The following is an 8477-nucleotide window of genomic DNA, read 5'->3' as shown; positions in this document are numbered from 1 at the left end:
AGGGCTCTGGAGACGCACTGGAAGCCTGGTGCGTGGTGTAGGCACTGGTGGTACTGGGCTGGAGCGGGAAGGTAGCGCCGGATATACCGGACCGTGCAGGCGTACTGGCTCCCTTGAGCACTGAGCCTGCCCAACCTTACCTGGTTGCATGCTCCCCGTAGCCCGTCCAGTGCGGGGAGGTGGAATAACCCGCACTGGGCTGTGTTGGCGAACCGGGGACACCATGCGTAAGGCTGGTGCCATGTACACCGGCCCGAGGAGACGTACTGGAGGCCAGATATGTAGAGCCGGCTTCATGGCACTTGGCTCAATGCTCACTCTAGCCCGCCCAGTGCGGGGAGGTGGAATAACCCGCACCGGGCTATGCACCCGTACAGGAGACACCGTGCGCTCTTCCGCATAACACGGTGTCTGCCCGTACTCCCGCTCTCCACGGTAAGCATGGGAAGTGGGCGCAGGTTTCCTACCTACCTTCGCCACACTACCCTTTAGCCCCCCCCCAAGAAATTTTTGGGGTTTCTTCACGGGCTTCCAGCCACGCTTCCGTGCTGCCTCCTCATACCACTGCTCCTGGGCTTTAGCTGCCTCCATCTCTTCCCGAGAGCGGCGATATTCTCCAACCTTAGCCCAGGGTCCTTCTCCGTTCAATATTTGCTCCCATGACCATTCCTCCTGGTACCGCTGCTGCTGTCGCTGCTGCCCGTTCTCACGCTGCTTGATCCGGGTTTGGTGGGTGGTTCTGTAACGGCAGTCTACTTCGTCCTCCTCCTCAGACGAGGAGAGGCGAGAAGGATCAGAGGACCAATGTGCAGCGTGGTAATTTGACATAATGAATTTAATTAGACAAAACAAAAACACTATACAAAATAACAAACGAACATACCGTCACAGTCCTAGCTGGTGCAGAACACAAACACAGAGACAGGAAACAACCACCCACAATCCCCAACACAAAACAAGCCACCTATATATGATTCTCAATCAGGGACAACGATTGACAGCTGTCTCTGATTGAGAACCATATTAGGCTGAACATAGAAACAGACGAACTAGACACACAACATAGAATTCCCACCCAGCTCACGTCCTGACCAACACTAAACAAGCAAAACACATAAGAACTCTGGTCAGGACGTTACAGAGGTTGAATAAAATTCTTCAACATGCTAGCTAGCATCATTAGAGAAGCCGACTGCAGTCACATAATGGCTACTTAGCAACATTACATAATTTGTCATTTCTGGAGGCAGTGGAAATGCAATTTGAGCCAGCCCACCAAGGCCTGCCAAACCTGGTTTGACTTTAAAGTGATAATGGAAACGGGCCTCAGGTTTACTCCCAAGTTTACTTCGATATAATGGTTGTTATATTTACAGACACAAAATGAGCTTGTCTACCGTATTTAGTTTTGTCGACATTTGGAAAGTTTATCGGAATTTATAGGCGTCATCACTTTTTTTTTTTTATCCAGCATGTAAATGACTTTACTTGCATAAAAAGGTTAATGTAAACTCACCCCATTCCGTACAAATGTGCGCAACCGCAACATTCAAACGAGGCTACAAAGAAAACTAATGGGACTGTAGCGACTGTGTTGACTTCAAAATCGGGGGTGTGAACTAGGTTTCTATTCAAGCGTTGATCGACATGGTAATGGCTCTATAGTATTGGAGAAACGTAGAAAAAACGGACCCTCCGTTACATTGTGACGTGTCATGTCGTAACGTACAGCACGCATAAAGCAACTATTTCTGTCTTACAATCTCTCTCTACCAGGTGTAGCACTTCTCTCATAGTTTAAAAACAAGAAATGGACAGTGACGGGAGTAAGGGGGGATACCTAGTCATTTTCTGCATCATCATTGCATGCGATCATCATTCTCAAAGCCGCTGTTTACTTCTAAGATCACTTTAGCACCGCCCTAAAAACCCGATTCAAATTCGACACAGACCTTAAAATAGGTATGTAATCACACATTATATAAACTCTTTATAGTGTTTTATTTACATTTTAGAGGCGATAAGGTGATAAGTTGGACAGATCGAGTGAAAAAAAGCAATTTTCCCACACAACATCTCTCCTTCTCACTATCACGCATTAGTTTCGCTTCCCCATCCGCCATTTTTAAAAAGACCCGACGGGGCTCATTGAATTATGCTTGAATTATGCAGAAACGGGCAGCGTTTAGGTCATGTAATTGATTCTGTTGGAAAGGGGAGAAATTGTGCTTTACAATGGTATTGACATTACAGTTGATCTGGAAGTATTACGTTTTTGGGGCGCTAAAATAAGGGCAATTGTACGGACCAAGGGGATGTACGAGTTTACGTTAGATGGAAACCTGGTTACTGTGCCAAAATGGATGAACAAATTTTCAAGTCTGACATGTTAAAATGATCTTGGCAACCGGGGCTCTCAAATTATGGATAAAAATATACAGTACCAGTCAATAGTTTGGACACACCTACTCATTCCAGGGTTTTTCTTTATTTTTACTATTTTCTATATTAAAGAATAATAGTGAAGACATCAACACACTGAAATAACACATGGAATCATGTAGTAACCAAAAAAGTGTTAAACAAATCAAAATATACTTTATATTTGAGATTCTTCAAAGTAGCCACCCTTTGCCTTGATGACAGCTTTTCACACTCTTGGCATTCTCTCAACCAGCTTCATGAGGTAATTACCTGGTGTTCTTTGTTAAAAGTTAATATGTGGCATTTCTTTCCTTCTTAATGCGTTAGAGCCAATCAGTTGTATTGTAACAATGTAGAGGTGGTATACAGAAGATAGCCCTATTTGGTAAAAGACCAAGCCCATATTATGGCAAGAACAGCTCAAATAAGCAAAGAGAAACAACATTCCATCATTACTTTAAGACATGAAGGTCAGTCAATCCGGAAAATTTTAATAACTTTGAAAGTTTATTCAAGTGCAGGGGTAAGCCAAGACATAACACTACTGAACAGGTAGTCAAATGGCTACCCGGACTATTTGCATTGTGTGCCCCCCCCAAACCCTCTTTTACGCTGCTGCTACTTTCTGTTCATCATATATGCATAGTCACTTTAACCATATCTACATGTACATACTACCTCAATCAGCCTGACTAACCGGTGTCTGTATGTAGCCTCTACGTTTATAGCCTCGCTACTGGATATAGCCTGTCTTTTTACTGTTGTTTTATTTCTTTACTTACCTATTGTTCACCTAATACCTTTTTTGCACTATTGGTTAGAGCCTGTAAGTAAGCATTTCACTGTAATGTCTACACCTGTTGTATTCGGCGCACGTGACAAATAAACTTTGATTTGATTTGAAAAACCATCAAGCGCTATGATAAAACTGGCTCTCATGAGGAACGCCACAGGAAATGAAATCTGTCCTTTGGTCTGATGAGTCCAAATTTGAGATTTTTGGGTCCATCTGCTGTGTCTTTTTGAGACGCAGAGTAGGTGAACGGATGATCTCCGCATGTGTGGTTCCCACCGTGAAGAATGGAGGAGGAGGTGTGATGGTGTGGGGTGCTTTGCTGGTGACACTGTTTGTGATTTATTTAGAATTCAAGGCACGCTTAACCAGCATGGCTACCACAGCATTCTGCAGCGGTACGTCACCCTATCTGGTTTGCGCTTAGTGGGACTATCATTTGTTTTTCAACAGGACAATGACCCAACACATCTCCAGGCTGTGTAAGGGCTATTTGACCAAGAAGGAGATTGATGGAGATGACCTGACCTCCACAATCACCCAACCTCAAGCCATTTGAGATTGTTTGGGATGAGTTGGACCGCAGAGTGAAGGAAAAGCAGCCAACAAGTGCTCAGCATATGTGGGAACTCCTTCAAGACTGTTGGAAAAGCATTCCTCATGAAGCTGGTTGAGCGAATACCAAGTGTGTGCAAAGCTATCAAGGCAAAGGGTGGCTACTTTGAAGAATCTAAAATACATTTAGATTTGTTTAACACTTTTTTGGTTACTACATGATTCCATATGTGTTATGTAATAGTTTTGATGTCTTCACTATTATTCTACAATGTAGAAAATAGTAAAACATTAAGAAAAAACCCTTGAATGAGTAGGTGTGTCCAAACTTTTGACTGGTACTGTATATATGATTTGTATTTTTTTGTATAAGATACAAACAGCCGAGGAAACTGGGGAGGGGGGACTCTTATGACATTGCCAGCAGTAAGATATGAGTTCGACTTCCAAAAAGACAAGGAATGTAGCTTTCAAAAAATGTCACTTTCACCCCAAACTCACTGGAAACAACCACTGAGTTAAATAGGTTAATGAAGTAGTCTTTGGGGATTTGTGAGGTTCAGACATTGTTGCGTAACATGACAAACATTTTTATGGAGGGCAGGTGCTAGCATAGACCTCACACAACCAGTTCAGACGGAACAGAGTTGCCACACTGGGCTTGATAGGCCATTCTGATCCTCAGCTCGTCAATTCCGTTATGTGCCACAGGTGACTCCTCCCCTTCCACCCCCACCCAAGAGACAGACCATGTGTCTCAAGTCCCAGGTCAGATAAACTAGCCTAAATCTGTAAGAGACTTGGCAACGTCATAAGATAGCAGTCAATGAAATGGTGCAAAACAATAGTCTCCAACTCAACGTTAGTTTGTATTCTGTTGTCTCCCATTTTCAGTCTCTATCATCTTCACTCTCTCTGTGTTTGCAGGATGAACAGCAGTGGTTAATCATACCCGTTGTCCTCCCAGTACATAGGGGACCTGCACCCTGATGTCACAGAGGCCATACACTACCAGAAGTTCTCTCCTGCTGGGCCCATCATGTTCATCTTCATCTGTCGTGATGTCATCACTCGCAGGTCCCTAGGATAAGCCTACATCAACTTCCAGCAGCCCACTGATGGTAACATTATTTTTTATGTATTCAGATTTTTACTACGTATCAATCATGGACAAATAGACATAAGGTGATGGTAACTCACACCATATGAGAGCTTTGTCTCTAGAGCCACTCCAAAGGTCAACTACATTGAAGTAGACTTTGCTATTTGCTTTGATCAACTGGATGGCAAGATTAATCCTGCTAATTGATTAATATTCCAATGATTAAACCAATTAAATATATATTAGTTTATTCATGGACATTTGTGTGTTGAGCTGATGTCTGATGCAGTGGATGTCTTTACTCTTAATGTTTTTCTGCGGAATGTGCTCTGGATACGATGAACTATGAGGTCCTCAAGGGTCGACCTACCAGGGCTACGGAAGTCTGGAGCTGGAAACATTTTTATCACGAACATGGACGAGTCCATTGACAACAAGGCCATGTATGACACATTCTCAGCCTTCGGGAATAGTCTATTGCAAGGTAAGGTAGACAGACATTCTATTCTTGTCTGAGTGTCAGGGTATCATTTTTCTGCACCTAATTTCCAACATTAACTTTTACATTTCAGGTTGTGTGTGATAAGAATGGCTCCAAAGGCTACAGCTTTGTTCACTTTGAGACTCAAGAGGCAGCCAATCGATACCATGAATGGAATGCTGTTGAATGACCGGAAAGTGTGAGTGAACAAATTCCTACCAAGAGCTATTTATTCTATCCATATGGTACTTCTATTTAATTTTTGACATTTATTTCAACTGGTCTTTAAACCACCTGGAATTTGATGAGATGTAAGTGGGGAAAGTGCAAAGAAAATCTGTAATGGTTAGGGAGGAGGGAATATTGATTTGTTCAACGTTGTATCATATTCAGACCGTGATAAACGTTTTTGCAGATACTATTTTCATGTTCTTTGCTCAGGCTAGAGACAGGCAGTGACTAGCAATGCAGACCCAAAGGCCCATTTCCTGTGGAGAAAATGTCAGTTGTCCACGATTAGGTGAAGGAAATGGTAGACAGTTGTTCCTGTCCTTTTTTTTCTTTAAATAAGGTTTGGTCTGATGGCCACAAAGTTGAGACTTGCAGTATTTTCTAAATCAAGCATTGAAAACATGCTTATGCTGAATGATAATCAACTGCCTGTCAAGAATTTGTCAAATCAAAGGTTGATGTCAGTCACTTGTCTCTTATCTTGCCATGTGTTCATCAAGGTGAGAGAGTCAATGTAAGTCTCCACACTTAAACTGCTCCACATCCCAGCATATGAGTTTATTCTGTTGTATATTTGCATCATCCTCTGTTTTCTATAAAGATCATTTTCATTTTCTTTCTATTTCTATCGCTCAACTGTCCCTGGTGATGGGTGTGGTGTTCAGTTTTGTTGGCCACTTTTAAGTCCTGAAAGGAATGACAGGCTGAGTTTGGTGCCAAAGCCATGAAGTTCACCAATGTGTACATCAAGAACTTTGGCGAAGAATATAGCGATGACAAACTCAAGGAGGTCTTTTCTGCATTTGGTAAGAACATTGTGAAAGTAGGACTTATGACTAGCTTTGACATTACTTCATATCCCTTTCTTTGGGAACTACTATAAAGTGGTGGTTGATGTTGTATTTGTAATCTGATATGGGGGGTGAATTGGCATGAAAGCTTATGAAATACAGTGCCTTCAGAAAGTATTCAGACCACTTGACTTTACAGCCTTAATCTAAAAATAATTACATTGTTTTTTCCCACGTCAATCTACACCCTGTAATGACAAAGCAAAAACATTTTTTTTGAAATTGTTGCTCATTTATATATATATATATATAAAAAAAAAAAAAGATATACATTTACATAAGTATTCAGAGCCTTTACTCAGTACTTTGTTGAAGCACCTTTGGCAGCGATTACAGCATCGATTCTTCTTAGGTATGACACTACAAGCTTGCCACACCTGTATTTCGGGAGTTTCTCCCTTTCTTCTCTGCAGATCCTCTCAAGCTCGGTCAGGTTGGATGGGGAGCGTTACTGCACAGCTATTTTCAGGTCTCTCCAGAGATGTTCGATCGGGTTCAAGTCCTGGTTCTGGCTGGGCCAGTCTAGGACATTCAGAGACTTGTCCCGAAGCCACTCCTGTGTTGTCTTGGCTTAAGGGTCGTTGTCCTGTTGGAAGGTGAACCTTTTTTGGTACCCTTCCCCAGAGCTGTGCCTCGACACAATCCTGTCTCTGAGCTCTACGGACAATTCCTTCGACCTCATGGCTAGATTTTTGCTCTGACATGCACTGTCAACTCTGGGACCTTATATAGACAGGTGTGTGCCTTTCCAAATCATGTCCAATCAATTGAATTTACCGCAGGTGGACTCCAATCAAGTTGTAGCAACATCTCAAGGATGATCGACGGAAACAGGATGCACCTGAGCTCAATTTAGAATCACATTGCAATGGGTCTGAATACTTATGTAAATAAGGTATCTGTTTTTATTTTTAATACATTTGCAAAAATGTCAACCTGTTTTCGCTTTGACGTTATTGGATATTGTGTGTAGTTTGCTGATGATTTTGTTTTATTTAATCAATTTTAGAGTAAGGCTGTAACATAACAAAATGTGGAAAAAGTCAAGAAGTCTGAACAGGCTTCTTGTCTGTTCTTGGTATCCCAGGCAGGACCCTCAGTGTGCGGTTGATGATGTACGAAAGGGGCCGGTCTCTTGGAAACCACTACTACTCTGAAGTTGCTCCCTTATGTGTCATCTCATCAACCAGCATGATGTCATTATAATGTGAACATTTGGGAACATGACATTTAAAATTGGGCTTTTCTGAGTTGACTTTGGCTGCTTTTAGGCAGTTTACATTTACATTTGAGGAGATTAATGGGAAAGAACTCATTTTTTGTTTTGTACGCGAGCCGCGTTCAGAAGGGGATTCCGCGACAGGGGGAGCTGAAACGGAAGTTTGAGCTGACGAAACAGGAACGCATCCACCGCTATCGGGTACTATGGGGAAATGCACACACCTGTGTCATGAAGAAAAATCTTTAACGTAAATTCATTGGAAGAAGTGTTTTGTGTTGTTTCAGTGGGTCAATTTGTACGTCAAGAACTTGGATGATAGGTTAGAAGATGAGAAACTCAGGAAGGAGTTTGCCCCTTACGTCACCATCACAAGTGCCAAGGTAGTAATACCCATACTTTTTCATAAGCCATCCAATGATGTATCACAAAGGTGAACGAGATGAACGGTGACTGAGAAGAACGGCCCCATCATGGCCACCAAGCCGCTGTACGTGGCTCTAGCCCAGTGCAAGGAGGGGAGTAATGCCATCCTCACCAACAAGTACATGAAGAGGCTGGGCACCGTCGGGACCATGCCCAGCCCAGTTATCGACTCCTACCAGCAGGCAGGCTACTACATGTCTGCTGTGCCTCAGGTCCGTAGTACAGTTGGAGGGAGGAGGTAATCACTAGATAGCTCACAGGCTTGCTAATTTTGTCGGTTACCTTTAGTCTTTTATCTTAGGACTGGCCCGGAAGAGGCGACTCTGGGATGCTGGCCTTCGCGGTAGAGTTGCAAAGAAAAAGCCATATCTCAGACTGGCCAATAAAAAAAAAGA

At 42.8% G+C, this 8477-nt stretch overlaps 1 pseudogene; it reads left to right on the top strand.

Moving 5' to 3' along the window:
* The first annotated feature begins 4700 nt into the window (after positions 1-4700).
* LOC120058997 lies at positions 4701-8477 on the top strand (annotated as a pseudogene).

This window comes from Salvelinus namaycush, chromosome 14 (genome assembly GCF_016432855.1).
Source record: "Salvelinus namaycush isolate Seneca chromosome 14, SaNama_1.0, whole genome shotgun sequence".
Taxonomy (NCBI): Eukaryota; Metazoa; Chordata; class Actinopteri; order Salmoniformes; family Salmonidae; genus Salvelinus; species Salvelinus namaycush.
Note: the sequence above shows the minus strand (reverse complement) of the source record. Positions and strands in the feature narration are given on the sequence as shown.